We start from the raw sequence: 16,176 nt of genomic DNA, 5'->3' as shown, positions 1-16,176 counted from the left end.
AAAAAGGTTGACAGAATGGATCAAGAAACAGGATCCCACAATATGCTGTGTACAAGAAACACATCTCACCCAAAAAGAAACTCATAGATTAAGGGTCAAAGGATGGTAACAATATTCCAAGTAATGGGAACTCAGAAAAAAACAGGGGCAGCTATTCTTGCAGACATGTGAATTAAAACCTAAAATGATTAAAAGAGATAAAGAAGGTCACTACAAACTTATTAGTGGCAAACTTCAAGAAGAAGGACTTACTATAAATATATATGCACCAAATACAGAAGCAACCAACTATATAAGATGAATACTAAAGGACATGAAAAATCAAATACACAAGAACACAACTGTAATAGGAACACAATTGTAATTACAATTACAACTGTAATTGTAATGTCACAAAGAGATAGATCAACTAGACAAAAAGTCAGCAAAGAAATAATAGAACTGAATCATATCTGTAAGCAAATAGAATTAGGAGTTGTTTACAGAGTATCCCACCCAACCTCATCAGAATATACATTCTTCTCAACTGCACAAGGGACGTTCTCCAAAATACACCATATATTAACCCATAACACATTCTTAAGTAAATGCAAAGAGATTGAAATTATCTCATGCATAACACCTGACCATAGTGCACTGAAATTGGAAATTAGTATGAAAAGAAATTACAAAACTGGAATAAATACATGAAAATTAAACAGCAACCTTCTGAATAACCAGTGGACTACCAGTGAAATTTAAGAAGAAATAAAGCAATACCTACAATTCAATGAAAATGCAGATACAACATACAATAACCTGTGGGATAGCAGTCCTAAGAGGAAAATATATAGCAATAAATTGAACATCAAGAAAATGGAGTGAGCACAAATGAGCAACAACCTGATGCTATATCTCAAGATCCTAGAGGAAGAGCAAGTCAAACCCAAAGCTCATAGGAGAGAGGAAATTGTAAAGATTAGGGCAGAAATTAATGCAATTGAAATTTAAAAAATACAAAGAATTAATGAATCCAAGAACTGTTTTTTTTTTTGAGGAAATAAGCAAAATTGATAAACCTCTAGCCAACCTTATTAAGAAAAAGAAAGAAAAAAATCAAGTTCATGTAATAAGGACTGAAAAGAGAGAAATCACTACAGATCCCATGGAAATTCAAAAGATCATGAGAATACTTTGAAAATCTCTACTCACACAAGGTGGAATATACAAAGGAAGTGGACAGATTTCTAGAAACATATAAACTACCAAAGCTCAATCAAGAAGGTGTAACAATTTTGAATAACCCAATATCAGCTATTGAAATTGAAAACATTAGGGCCTGGGGATTTAGCTCAGCGGCATAAGCTCCTGCCTTGAAAGCAGGCATTGGTGAGTTCGATCCCTGGTACCGATAAAAAGGAAAAAGACAAAAAAAAAAAAAAAAAAGAAATTGAAAACATTATATAAAAAAATTACCAACAAAGAAAAGCCCAGGTCCTGATGGATTCATGGCTGAATTCTACAAGAAATTTAGAGAAGAATTAACTCCAATATTCCTTAAACTCTTCAATAAAATCAAAAGAGAAGCAATCACCTGTAACTCATTCCTAGAAGCAAGTATCACTCTGATACAAAAACCAGAGAAAGACCCAACCAAAAAGGAGAACTATAGACCAATCTCACTAATGAACATTGATGCAAAGATCCTCAATAAAATATGGGCAAATAGAATGCAGGAAATCATCAAGATTATACACCATGACCAAGTGGGATTATTCCAGGAACACAGGCATGGTTTAACATACACAAATCAATAAACATAATACACCACATCAACAAAACCAAAAACAAAAATTACATGATTATCTCAATAGACACAGAAAAAGCTTTTGATAAAGTGCAACACTTGTTCAATATAAAAGACTTACAGAAACTCAAAATAGATGAGTCTACCTCAATCTCATAAAGGCCATCTATGAGAAACCAACAAGCTAATATTATACTAGATAGACAAATACTGAATGCCTTCACTCTAAAATCAAGAACAAGATAAGGATGTCCACTATCACCATTCCTATTCAGTATAGTTCTGGAAGTATTAGCCAGAGCAATAAGACGAGAGAGAGAAATAAAAGGAATAAAGATAAGAAAAGAAGAAGTTAAATTATCATTATTTGCCAATGATATCACACTTGATAGAGAGAACCCAAAAAGTTTCATTAAAAGAATACTAGAGGTAAAAAACAAATTCAGCAGCACAGCTGGATACAAAGTTAACACTCAAAAACCAACAGCATTCCTGTACACAAACAAAAAAATCACTGAGAGAGAAATTATACAAATATTATCTTTTCCAATAGTAGCTAAAAAATGATATATCTAGGAATCAACTTAACCAATGATGTAAAAGACCTATATGCTGAAAATTATACTTTGCTAAAAAAAAAAAGTGATTGAGGAGGCTATTAGAAAATAGAAGGATACTCCTTGCTCTTGGCTAAGAAGAACCAACATTGTGAAAATGGCAATACTCTCAAAACTGTTATGCAGATTTAATACAGTCCCAATTAAATATCACTAACATGCCTTACATATATAGAGAAAACACTCCTAAAAGTCATTTGGAAACAGAAGAAACCTAGAATAGCAAAGGCAATTCTGGGCAACAAAGGCAAGGCAGGAGATATCTCAATCCCTGACTTGAAACTATACTACAAAGCAAAAGTGATAAAATCAGCATGGTAGGCCAAAAATAAATAGACCTGATGATCAATGGAACAGATTAGAAGATGCAAACACAACTACAAAGACACTCAACCACCTGATACTTGACAAAGGGGCTGAATACATTCACTGGAAAAAAGGATAGCCTTTTTAATAACTGGTGTTGGAAAAACTGGCATTCCACATGCCAAAGACTGAAACTAGACCCATCTGTCACCATGCACTAAACTAAAGTCAAATTGGATCAATGATCTAAATATTAAAACAGAAACATTAAATCTACTGGAAGACAAAGTAGGTAGGAAACTTGGAGACATATGGGTAGACAGAAAATCCATGAACAAAACGCAAACTTTACATGGACTACTTCAAAGAATCAACAACTGGGACCTCATATTATTAAAAAGTTTTGCACTTTAAAAGAAATCACCAATGAAGTGAAACAAAAACACAGAATTGGAAATAATCACAGCCAGCAATCTCTTGGAAAAAGGATTTATAATCCAGAAAATACAATGAATTAAAAAATATTAAGCTCCCAAATTCAAAGATCATTTCCAAAATTAGCATCTGAGATGAACACATATTTCTCAGATGAAGACATGCAAATGGCAAGTAAATACATGAGGAAATGTTCACCATCACTGATCATTTGAGAAATGCAAATTAAAACAGCATTGAGATATCATCTCACTCCAGAAAGAATGGCTGCCATCAAGAATCAACTGGTATTAAATGTTGGTGTAGGGCCAAAGATTTAGCTCAGTGGCATAAGTGTCTGCCTGGCACTGCTGGCCAGAGTGCGATTGTGAGTTCGATTCAAAAAAAAAAAAAAAAAAAAAGTTGGCAAGGCTGTTGGGAAAAAGGCACGTTGTTTTCCTGGTTGTTGGGAATGTAGCTGGTACAGCCACTGTGGAATTCAATATGGAGATTCCTCAAAAAACTAGGATTTGAAGTTCCATTCAATCTAGCTGTTCCCCTCTGGGTATTTTGCCAAAACACTTAAAAGAAAAGGTCACAGTGATGTATGTGTACCCATGTTTATATAAGTGCAATTTGTAATAGCTAAACCTTGGAAACAACCAAAATGCCAGTCAACTGCAGAGTGGATGAAAAAGACGTACTTTTATTCAATGGAATATTGCTTAGCTATAAAAAGGATGATCTTGAGGGCTTTATAGGAAATGGAGGCAACTTGAGACTATCCTCAGAAGTGAAATAAATAAGACCCACATTTGTAAATATTACCTTGTCTCTCTAGTGTAAAAAAATAATAAACTGAATGAGTAATAAGATTCAAAATGTGTCATAGAAATTGTGAAAGTGAAAGGGATGGAAAGAGCTCTAAAGTACATAACTACATGTATGATTAATTGTGTAAAATAGATGACAGCATTACTAAGTTTTCATTAGATCATTGAACAGAATGGTTTACACTGTGAATGTTTCAGTATCTGTCCACCTTTGACGCTTTGATTTTGTAACTTGAACAACTATGTCTAAAAGGACAATATGTAACTCATCAACTAGTAGTTTCTTAGTGTTAATATTTTTCTTCAAAACTAGGTATTACCTCTACCCTTTTTTCTGTTTATATATATATATATATGCTTCACTATTGATATTTTCATTAGTTATTACCAAAGATGAATTGCATTTAGGTAGAAATTTATTTCACATAATTATTCTTATTCTCAATTTGACATTACAGTAAAGCAAGTCCTCTTACTTCGTATATATATATTGAATAGAACAGAAAACACAAAAAGGAAAACAAAGAAAAACAGTCTTATATTTGTCTCTAGTCACTTTTTATAATGGCAGCCCATACTATAACTATATTTTCAATGTAAAAGAAAATTTTCTTCTGATGTTAAAGATTATCCCAAAGCAAAATACACGAAGTTTTACAGTGAAATTATCCTGATATTCATGGCACTGGCAAGAGTTTTAGAAGCAAATTCAGCATATAAAAGTTCAAGTCTTGCTAGCCAAAAAGTATATAAAACCCATTGCATGAAGACTGATACTTTAGGATGCTACGGAAGCATTAATTCTTCTTGATAATCATGTTGCTATTTGAAACAAATAAAACTGTTTAATCCAACTAGAAAATATAATGATTGACATAGGAAACAATATTCATAAAAACATTTCTCCATCCAAACGTTAACTCAAAAAATTGTTGAATGCATAGCAAACATAGTGAATCTGAAAACTATAAAAAGAAAAACATACAAGTTTAAAGTTTGAAGAAAACAAAATCTGTTAACCAGACTCCCAGACATTATTCATCAAAAGGCAAAGGCAAGGGAGTTGAGTGACTTGCAATAATGGTAAAGTCAGGCAGGTCTTCCAGCTTACTTTCTAGGTTTGTTCTACTATATGAATCAAAATAGAAAATTGCTGCATGGGGTTTTACCTTAAGACCTATGAAACTTACAGAAGTGTTGAGCTCTGCTATTTACCCAGCGGAGACTGCTTTTACTGCTTTGCAGCATCACTGCCAAAAAGCAAGAACAGATTGTCTCGCTGTGTGGAATCATCTTAGTTTTTGTTTTTACCAAAACTCAATAATTACTATATTTGGTTGACCTTATTCATCTTCCATCATGAATCATTCTCTTGAAACTTCTCATTTTAACCAATAAATCTCCCTCCATAAATTCGTTTCTTTTGTGTTAACAGGAAACTGGCATCTGAAATTTTCACTAAATGAATGTGTCAATAACCTTGTTCAAGAAATTCCTCGAAGGTGTAGTAATCATGCTTGTAATACTCTGACACTTTTCAACACAAGTTGAGAAAGTGTAGCTTTTCCCTTATGGTACTGATTAATTATTTGTGGATTTATAATATATCTGTGGTCTGATTTGTTGTAAGAAAACTAAATGTTATGTGGTTCCAAAATTCAACTGATTACATTGGTTTGAGTACCACAGAATATTATTTCTCATGTCATGAGAAAATATTTTATAATATACTAACATTAATTCTTAATTGCCAGTTAAAATCTTGTAAGACAGGGAAATATGATGAAAAACACATATCAAAACATTTATAATTTTGTCCCTCATAAAAAGGGATAATCATCCTTGGCAGAAATTATTCCATGTGCTCATACATAGTATGATTTATATATTTTAATATTTAATTATAGTCTCAGGTATATCAAATTTAACCTGTGTTAAATATGGCTGTACATATTTAATGTATGAGAATATGTTTCTTTTATCATATTTTAACATCCAGTAATAAGAAGACTTCTGGTTAAAAAGACCAGATTAAGAAGAGATTGGAAGGTGCCTATGAATCCAAGAAAATTTGGTACCTCTTTATGATACAAAAAGGCATCAATTTGTGTATAGCAGACTTCTCCAAATCTAATCAAAGACTAAAAGCTCTTGAAAACCATAACAATATCTGTACCTATTACACAATATGGAATTATTTTCAACTGAGTTTTTGGAATTACATGTTCCTTAAAACAAAGGAAAAAAGAATTTTAGATAGGAAAAAAAGAATTAATGTTGATAATATTACAAGTATATAGAGATTACATATTCCGGTTTTCACATTACAGTAATACCATTTTTCTTCATGTTAAATAATATTATTCTGCATTAGGATATAGTAAAATGTATAGGATATATTACATACCCCCTTTACTAAACCAAAGAGAGTTTAATTTTTTCCCTTTTTTCCTTTAGGTGAATTGTTAAGTATAAATTAAGGTGAGGACAAATTTAAGTAAGCTATAGGTTTTGGAGCTGTGAAAGGAACAGGAGAGGGAAGGGAAAATGAGGAGAGTGCAGGTGAACGAATCTAAAATCATGAATACATTATATGTATGTGCATATATACAAGGTTATCTAAAACAAATGTAAATATTATACAATGCAAATATGTAGCAATAAAATACACAGGTACAAAATTTAACTAAATACCTTTCCTGTACTATGAAAGCTTACAATCTTGCAAATGTATTTAGTCCATCCAAGAATGATCATAGTTCAAATCACAGTGTAACACAAACTATGTGAGTCAGTACTGGAAACATAAAACTCATGACTCCATGGATTAGGTGATAATATTATTCTTGTTTAGTAGTTTAAGTGGCTGAAATATAGACACAGTTATTTGTATAAGATACAATTATTTGTATAAGATTATATGACTCATAAGAGAGGGAACTAAACTATTAACTGTGCAATATATCTCATTTAGAAATGAATAACTTTTTTCTGCAGTTCTAGGACTTGAACCTAAGACCTTCACACTGAGCTTCATTCTCATAAATAAGATACTCTAAATCAGTAGGTTGGCTGTGCTAGGCTCAGACTTGAGATCTTTCTGCCTCAGCCTCCTAGAGTGCAAGGATTACTGAAATGCACCAACCTGCTGGCAACACTGAATACTTTTCAATGAAGAATTTTTGTCTTCCTGAAATTTATCACTCTAAAATCAGAACAAGACAAGGATGTTGATAATCACCACTCTCATTCAATACAGTTCTGGAAATACTAACCAGGGCAATCAGACAAGAGAGAGAAATAAAAGGAATAAAGACAGGAAAGGAAGAAGTTAAACTACCACTATTTGCAGATGACACAATACTCCATATAAAAGAGCCAAAAAACTCCATTAAAAGACTGCTAGAAATAATAAACAAATTCAGCAGTATAGCTGCATATAAAGTCAATGCTCAAAAGACAATAGCATTCCTGTACACAAACAAAAAACTCACTGAGAGAGAAATCATGGAAATATAGACTTTCACAATAGCATCTAAAAAATGAAATACATAGGAATCAACTTAACTAAGATTGTAAAAACCTATATGCTGAAAATTATGCTATGCTAAAAAATGAGATTGAAGAGGATATTAGAAAGTGGAAGGATATTCCTTGCTCTTGGCTAGGAAGAACGAACATTGTGAAAATGGCCATATTTCCAAAACTGTTACACAGATTTAATGCGATCCCAGTCAAAATACCATTAACATACCTCACAGATCTAGAGAAAACACTTCTAAAAGTCATTTGGAAACAGAAGAAACCTAGAATAGCAAAGGCAATTCTGGGCAACAAAGGCAAGGGAGGAGATATCTCAATTCCTGACTTGAAACTATACTACAAAGCCACAATGATAAAATTAGCATGATACTGGCAAAGAAATACACTTGAGTATCAATGGAACACATTAGAAGATGCAAACACAACTACAAAAACACTTGACCACCTGATATTTGACAAAGGTGCTAAACATGTTCATTGGAAGAAGGATAGACCCTTTAATAAAAGGTGTTGGAAAAACTGGCTTTCCACATGCTGAAGACTGAAACTAGGACCATGTCTGTCACCATGCACAAAACTAAAATCTAAATGGATCAAGGATCTAAATACTAAAACAGAAACACTAAAATCTATTTGAAGACAAACTAGGTAGAAGTCTTGGAGACTAGGGGTAGGCAGAGAATTCATGAACAAAGTGCAAACTGCATGAGAAACACTTCAAAGAATCAACAACTGGCATCTCATGTTATTGAAAAGTTTCTGCACTTCAGAAGAAATCACCAACAAAATGAAAATAAAACCCACAGAATGGGAAAGAATTTTAGCCACAACCCCTCAGACAAAGGACTTACATCAAGAACATACAAAGATTTGAAAAACATCAGCCCCTCCCCATTCAAAAACCTTTTCCAAAAATGGGCATCTGAGATGAACACACAGTTCTCAGATGAATATATACAAATGGAAAATAAATACATGAAGAAATGTTCACCATCACTGGTCATTCAAGAAATGCAAAGTAAAACAGCATTGAGATTTCATCTCACTCGGAAAGAAGAGCTGCCATCAAAGAATGAACTGATAACAAATGTTAGCGAGGATGCGGGAAAAAAGAGCACTGCTCCACTGTTGTGAGAGTGTAGACTGTTGCAGCCACTATGGAAATCACCGTGGAGATTTCTCAGAAATCTAGGATTGGAAGTTCCGTTCAATTCAGTTACCTTTGGGTAATTTCCTAGAAAATCTGAAAAGGTCACATTACAGTGATATATGGGCACCATGTTCATAGTAGCACAGTTTGTAATAGCTAAATTTTGGAAGCAACAAAAATTCCAATCAATTGCAGGGTGGATGAAAAAGATGTGGTATTTTTATATAATGTAATATTATTCAGCTATAAAAAGGACAATATTGAGGTCTTCATAGATAAATGGAGGCAACTTGTAAATGGAGACTATCCTTGTAAGTGAAACAAATAAGAATCATATTTATAAATATCACATTTTTCTCTAGTGTAAAAAGCAATAAGAACTGTAGGAGTGATGAAACCCAAAATGTGCAATTGCTATTGTAAAAAAGAGAAGAAAAGAAAGTGCTCCAAAGGATATAACTGCATGTATGATTAACTATGTAAGATAGATAACCATATTACTAAGCTTTTGTTGGACTGCTTGAGCAATCATTTGAAGTCTCACTGTTTGAATGCCCACTTTGTAAGTTTTAATTTTGTAACTTGAACAATCACTTCTAAGAGGGCAGTGAATGATTTACTAGTGATTTCTTAGTGTTACTTGTTTTTTGAAATTCTGCATTATTTCTATCCTTTTATCTGTTTTGCTTTTTTTCTATTTAAATAAAATTTTAAAAAAAGAATTTTTATTTTGGTTGAAAATCTTTTGCATAGTTCAATAGAGTCTACTAAAAAAAGACCTTAATATATCTTAGCCATTTGATTTTAAAAGCTTGTTTTCCTCAATGCTAGTTTAATGTAATGCTAATACATGTTCCTTGAGGAAAGATAACTGTAAATTCACAGTTAATTTATTTAAAATTAAATAGGCTTCCATACTACCACAATTTTAAAGATTTTTGGCATATAAATGCCATGTATGTAATATATAATGTACAATATATATATATATATATATATTAGTGATTTTATAAATATTTTATTTGCCATCTGAAATTCATGAGTGCTATTTTATTTATTTAATAATTGAAGTAATTTATTTATTTAATAATTTATTTAACAATATTATTTATTTAATAATTTAAGTAATTTTCTACCTCTATAAACTACTTTGGGCATTAATAAACTACTAATGGACACTGAATAATTTTTAGCATAATTCTACTCCTCTGTCAGAGTATTTTAGAAAGAATAACTTTGATAGTAATTTTATACATTCTCAACTGTAAAGGCATCTCACTTTCTTCTTAGTTAAAATATTTGAAATAGTCTCATAATAGTTATTTGGGTATGCATTTCATCCTAAAATGAAAGAATTTAAAATACATTCAAACAGAATTATCAAGTAAACTTTTCAAAATCTGCATATATCATTGTGTGATTACTTTTTAAATCAGAGGTACTATATAGGACATGTCGCTAAGATATGACATATAAACTCAAATTCCAAGCATCTTCTTGAATAGCCTTTTAATCTATTTATTTTATAAGTATTTTAAAATGTTGCACTAGTGATAAATTTTTCTGTTAAAATACACTTATCATTTTAAAAATTTGTTTAAAACACCAGCTATCAAATTTCACAGTGCATCGGGACAACTTGTTAAAATAGATTTCTGGGTTCTGTGGAATCACCATTTCTATGAAGTTTGCAGATGTTGTTGATGCTTTTAACCTAATGAGCACATTGTCAAAACCATTGGAAAGTTGATCTTTCATTACAATCTAGATGGTTTCAGAAAACCAGAACCAATAAGGTAGATAGATGATAGATAGATAGATAGGTGGATAGATAGGTAGATAAATAGATAATAGATAGATCATAGATACATAGATATAGACTGACAGAGGTTTTCTTTTTGAGATTTATTATGATGAATTGACTCACACAGTTACAGAGATTGATAAGTAAAATTATGTGCATTCACAGTATTATTTTAAAAGATTTTAATTCAAAATGAGATATTCTGATTTTGGAATTTTCATATAAACAACCCTAGTGCTGTGTTTTGGATAAGCTCTTCAAAGGTCCACGTTTGAAGATATGGTCTTCTGACTGATACTTTTGGAAGGTGGATCTTTAAGCAGCGTGGCCATGGAAATTTTTAGCTTATTTGGCCTTCTCCAGGAAGGGGACTTGGAGACTACAGCCTGTTCAGGATATCTTCCTTCCAGGTTTATAAGGTGAGGGAATTTGCTCTGGCCCATGCTCCCTTTAGGGTGTGCCTTCCTAACAGAGGCCCACAGATGTGGGTCAACCGTTCTTTGGAACTTCCAGAGCCATGAACTAAAATAAGTCTTTTCTTTTTTGTAAATTAATTGTCTGATTTATTATTTGGTAACATGAAGCTAATATAATTAGATATTCAATTGTATACTGAAATACAATTTAAATTCAATATTTTGATCAGCTTGGCCTCTCTAATTCCTTTCAGAATACTGAATAGATCACAGTTGAATTGTATGGAATATAACACCTAAAACCAATTATTTTCCTAGTGTGAAGTATATTTTTAATGAACCATTTGTCTGTGGTTTCTATAATGCTAATATCAATCAGTGAATGTTTTAAGCTTTAACATGTGAGACATGACTCCAAACTCACCTGAATTCATCATCACCGATGACGAAATAAAATTGTTATCATATGTTGTGACCCATTCATTTCTCCACCATGATAGGTCATGCAGCAAAGAAAAATAAAATATGCTATTAACTAGACACATAATCTTTCAGAATCAAAATGTATTTCTAAGTATATGATGAGAAAGATTAAATTACAGTGGAGGGGATTAAAAGTCATAGATTCTGCTTTTTCTTATGTCATTATTACTTCTGTGGAGAAATATTGTAAACTTGCTGCTTAAATCTCCTATCTGAAAAATGAACAGGTTTTGTTGAATAAGTATTAAATTCTTTTACATTTTGGAAATATACTGAGTTTTTCTTTGTTGTTCCTCTAAATAGCTCTCAATTTAATTTACCAGAATACTGCAGTATTCTGATAATGGTCAGAAACAGTCTTACTTATTTAGTAAAATAAATTAATTAGGTTCTCTGTAATTGTGGTAGCCATAACGAAAAAGCAATTGGAAGTTATTAAGAGATCATAATTACATTTAGGCAGACTCTACTATAATTCAAACTTCATGTTAAGTAAATGGGAACATTTAATTCTAGAAAGATTTAGTCATATTAACTGAATTATAATAGTTGTAGCTATATATTTGTCTTAAGGATATAGGAAAATACCAACCATATTGAATATACAGCTGCGGAAAAGAAATGTAATACTCTCACATGCAGCAATCATGGAACGAAAATTGTCCCTTCAAATGTCAGTTAATGTTTGCTCGAGTGTAAAGTTGATCTGTATATGAAGAAGAATCATTAGGGACCCAGAAGGAAACCAAATCATAAGCATATTCAGGGCAGTTGGATGTTTTAGATTAGTGTCAGAACCTCATGTTAAAATTCAATACTTAGTTTTAAAAAATACTCCATTTCAATTTAACTTAGTTCTGACCGAGAGAAATTATTTTTAAAAAGCTGCTGATGCATATGTCAATCATAAGTCTAAATATGATATTTATTAAAAGTTCAAAACAATAACACAGACTAAGGAACTTAAAAAATAGCTAAATGGCAATTTCCCCCTCATTTGATTGTATTTGGAGTAACACTTTCAAAGCACACAACAACAACAAAAATTATCAAATAGACTTAAGAGCAGAATCCCATTTTTCTGGCATATGATATTTTTAAAGCTGTATTGAGAACACTGCAACAGTATGTTTATTATTTTGAGCAGCCATTTGTTTTGAGATATTAACATATAACATCTTATTTATTTGAATGAAAACTATTATTCTCTAGAAATTATCATTACTTAACTGGTTCTGAAAAAGAATTCTTTTTAGTAATTTAATTAATTCAATTTAATGGAAAAAATTTTTAAAAAGTATCTCTAAATTACAATTAGAAACAAACTTAGTTAAAATATACCTGACTTTATATAAATTGCATAAATCACATAATTTGATATATTCTCAATATGTGATCTATATAAATCAAATAATAGTTTTTAAAAAGTAAAGTAAGATCAGAAAGGAAAATACAAATGATCACCCATTTTACACATAAATTTGGTTAACATTCATGGTTATTAAATAAAATATTTGTAATAACTGCCTACAAGTAGTGTTTAGAACACTAAACAAACAATTACAATATAGTATGCAATTTAAAAGTAAGAATACAAATGGTTTTGAAGCTTGGTGTGGCTAATAAAGAAGACTTGCATGATGAATAATAAAGACAAAATGCACAGGAATTAAAATCCACGTAATTTATGAAACAAATACAAAGACGTAAGAGCACAGCAAAATAATTAAAATTATGAGGAAAAATAGTGACCTCATATATATTTCGAACTTCTGCAAGGGAACAACTCAGATACCTGCACAGTTTCTGAAAAATTGTTCAATAGTATACAGTAAATAAGTAGACTAGGGGTACAAAATTAATATACTTAGAGTAATATACTCAGAAATGCATAATATTGTGAAAGAAGAAATTATTCAAAGTAGCATTTCTGAAATCCATTGATATGTTGTAAACTACCTTTTAAAATTTTGCAATGTAGGCACATACTCATTTTTCATGTCATTAGCTAGTTTGTTCTCTGAAGGAAACAGCTTAGATTTTCCAGAGGGCAATGTAAAAACTGCTGCAAGCTATTACCAAATAAATTGTAGTTAATCTTTCTTTTCCTAATTGAAAATCATTACTAATGAGACTTGAATCATAGGTAGTTATAGACATTTGGTTAATAAACTCAAAATTTTAAATGGAATAAAACTTCCACACATAGAAATAAGCAGGTGGTGTCTCAGTTGCCCAGAGCAGAATGTCCTCCGCTCCCACAGAAATATCCCTGCTAAGCAGGAGCTCATTAGCCAAGTTTGCTCTATATGACCATGCTAGTTTACGAGCATAGTTTCATATGGATGTGTGTGCAGATGACAGGACTGTTCAAATGAAACATTTTAACGCTTGACTTATACTCTAAATACTTTTTACAAAATTCATTGATATAAGGTATTTCGCTACACTAACAATGACCATTTCTTTGTCAAATTTTTGTAATCTGCATTTATCTACAGATAAAATACTTATGGCAGGATTTAACATAGTGTGTGGAAACTTGATTGAAAAAGTTCAAATATTTCTAAAGAAAACAAGACTTAAATTGAGATCTGCATCATGTTCTGAGTTATACAACTGTAATTTATCCCAAATTGATTGGTATATTTAAAGTAATCCTAAGCAAAAACCTAGAAAGTCCTTTTTCTCTGCAAAAAAGTAGCTATTTCTAAAATATATTATAGAGGCTGGTGATTTAGCTCAGCGGAATAAGTGCCTGCCTTACAAGCACGTGGTCGTGAGTTCGATCCCTGGAGCCAATAAAAAATAAATAAATAAATAAAATATATTATAAATGCAACTATTCATAAAAGTAAAAAAATAAGTCTTTTAAAAGAAGCTTGGATACATACCAACTGACTTAAATTAATTGCAAATCTGTAATAATCAAAACATTGTAGTATTAATGAAAAGACTAATATACATCTTTAATTTGAACAGAACAGTGACAATGTTTTGATAGGATAATGTAAAAGTGCTGGAGGAGTAGATAATATTACAGAATGTTTTTGTAGCACAAGGCTAGGTAATTTTTTTAAAAATGTAACCAATAACTATAAGCTATAAAAAATAAATTTTGACATGTATTCATGAAATTGCGAATGTATGCTCTTTGAATACTGCATAAAATAGATAAAACTTCAGTAAATTAGAAGATAAATACATAATACAAACACAAATAGAATCTTTGAAAAGATTTTAGTGGTAAGTGTATATTAGCCAATAAACATAAAAATGTGCTAAATATCACTAGACATCAAGTGATGAGGATTTAAATGACAAAATATCACAACAAATCCACTGAAATATCTAACACAAAAACTGTTAATCTCAAATATTCAGTAAGATGTAGAAAAACTGGAATTATAATTCACTGGTCATGGTTTATGTAAAATATGCTATAAAAACTTTGAAAGTTGTTTGGTACTATAGTCTTATAAATTAAATTAACACTAATAGTAATGATTCATCAATTTTACTTTTAGATATTTATTTAAGAGAAAAAAAAACTTTATTTAAATATAAAGACTGGTTCCTGAATGTTCATAGTGAAATTTTACCTAATCTACATAACCCAAACCTAGTAATAGTTCTTGGATGGCTTAGTACTGGAAATAAACCCTGGGCCTTCATACTGAATTACTGTTCCATCCGTTTTCATGTTCTTTTCAGCCCCACCTCCCCTGGGCTAGCCCTGCCCCGCCCCACCCCATCCCACCCCATCCCACCCCATCCCACCCCACTCTGCTCGGTTTGGCTTTGCCCCTCCCATCCCCCCTTTTTCTCTCTCTCTTTCTTTGACAGTCTTACTGAGTCACTAAATTGCTCGGCTTGGACTAGAATTTGTGATTGTCTTACCCCAAAATCCCAGAATGCCAAGACTGCATGTTTACACCACATCTTTGCTGAAAAAACTAAGGGATATGCTAGGAATAAAATCCAAAAAATTGTAAGTGTAAAATGCCAATTTTGTCCCTTCCCAAAACTTTTTCAAGAGATTCTGTTACATTTCAAATTTACTGATTTGTCTCCTACATTCTTTCTTTTTATTGAATTTGTATGAAAGAAGTACCACAATGCAGAGTAACAATGGATCCATTAGGTATTGCAAAGAGAGGAATTTGATTTAAGGAAAGTTTAAAAAACTCCAAAATATTAGATTTTTTTTGAAGTCAAAATTTCATCTTGGTTGAATATTTCTTACAAATGAATATGAGGTATAGCTTTTCAAGTATATAAAACATTTAAATTTTTATAGGAAATAATATAGTTTAGAATAAGGTTTCATACGGCAAATTCATTTATTACAATTTTTATATTTTATTGAAATGTTTTGAGTTTTTAAAAATCAATAAAGATATCCAGGATAAATAAGCAACTTTCAATTTCTTTTCCAGTGCCATTATCATTATCTTTCATGGATTAAACCAATGCAAAAGCCAAAACTTAAAAAGAGTAAAATATATACTAATATATTTTCTCTGAAATATGCATAATTGTATTGTTTTAGGGTTATACTTAAAATCAGTAAATCTGATTTTAAGGAAATCAGAGGAAAAACTCTTAAACAGACTTTTTTTGGGAAATGACACATAATAATCAATATACACAAAGAGAATATCTGATTTCAAAGAAAGGAATTCAACTAACTTCAAAACTATGTATTTTGCCTGTGAATATAGTTATGTACGTATAGCTATCTATTTCCATTCAACATGCATTCATAATATTTCTGTTACAAACTAAAAAGCGTACTAATCATTAATGGGGTGCTATAATAAG

Source organism: Cavia porcellus, unplaced genomic scaffold (genome assembly GCF_034190915.1).
Source record: "Cavia porcellus strain 051 isolate PalLab524CR breed Dunkin Hartley unplaced genomic scaffold, mCavPor4.1 scaffold_24, whole genome shotgun sequence".
Classification (NCBI taxonomy): domain Eukaryota; kingdom Metazoa; phylum Chordata; class Mammalia; order Rodentia; family Caviidae; genus Cavia; species Cavia porcellus.
Note: the sequence above shows the minus strand (reverse complement) of the source record.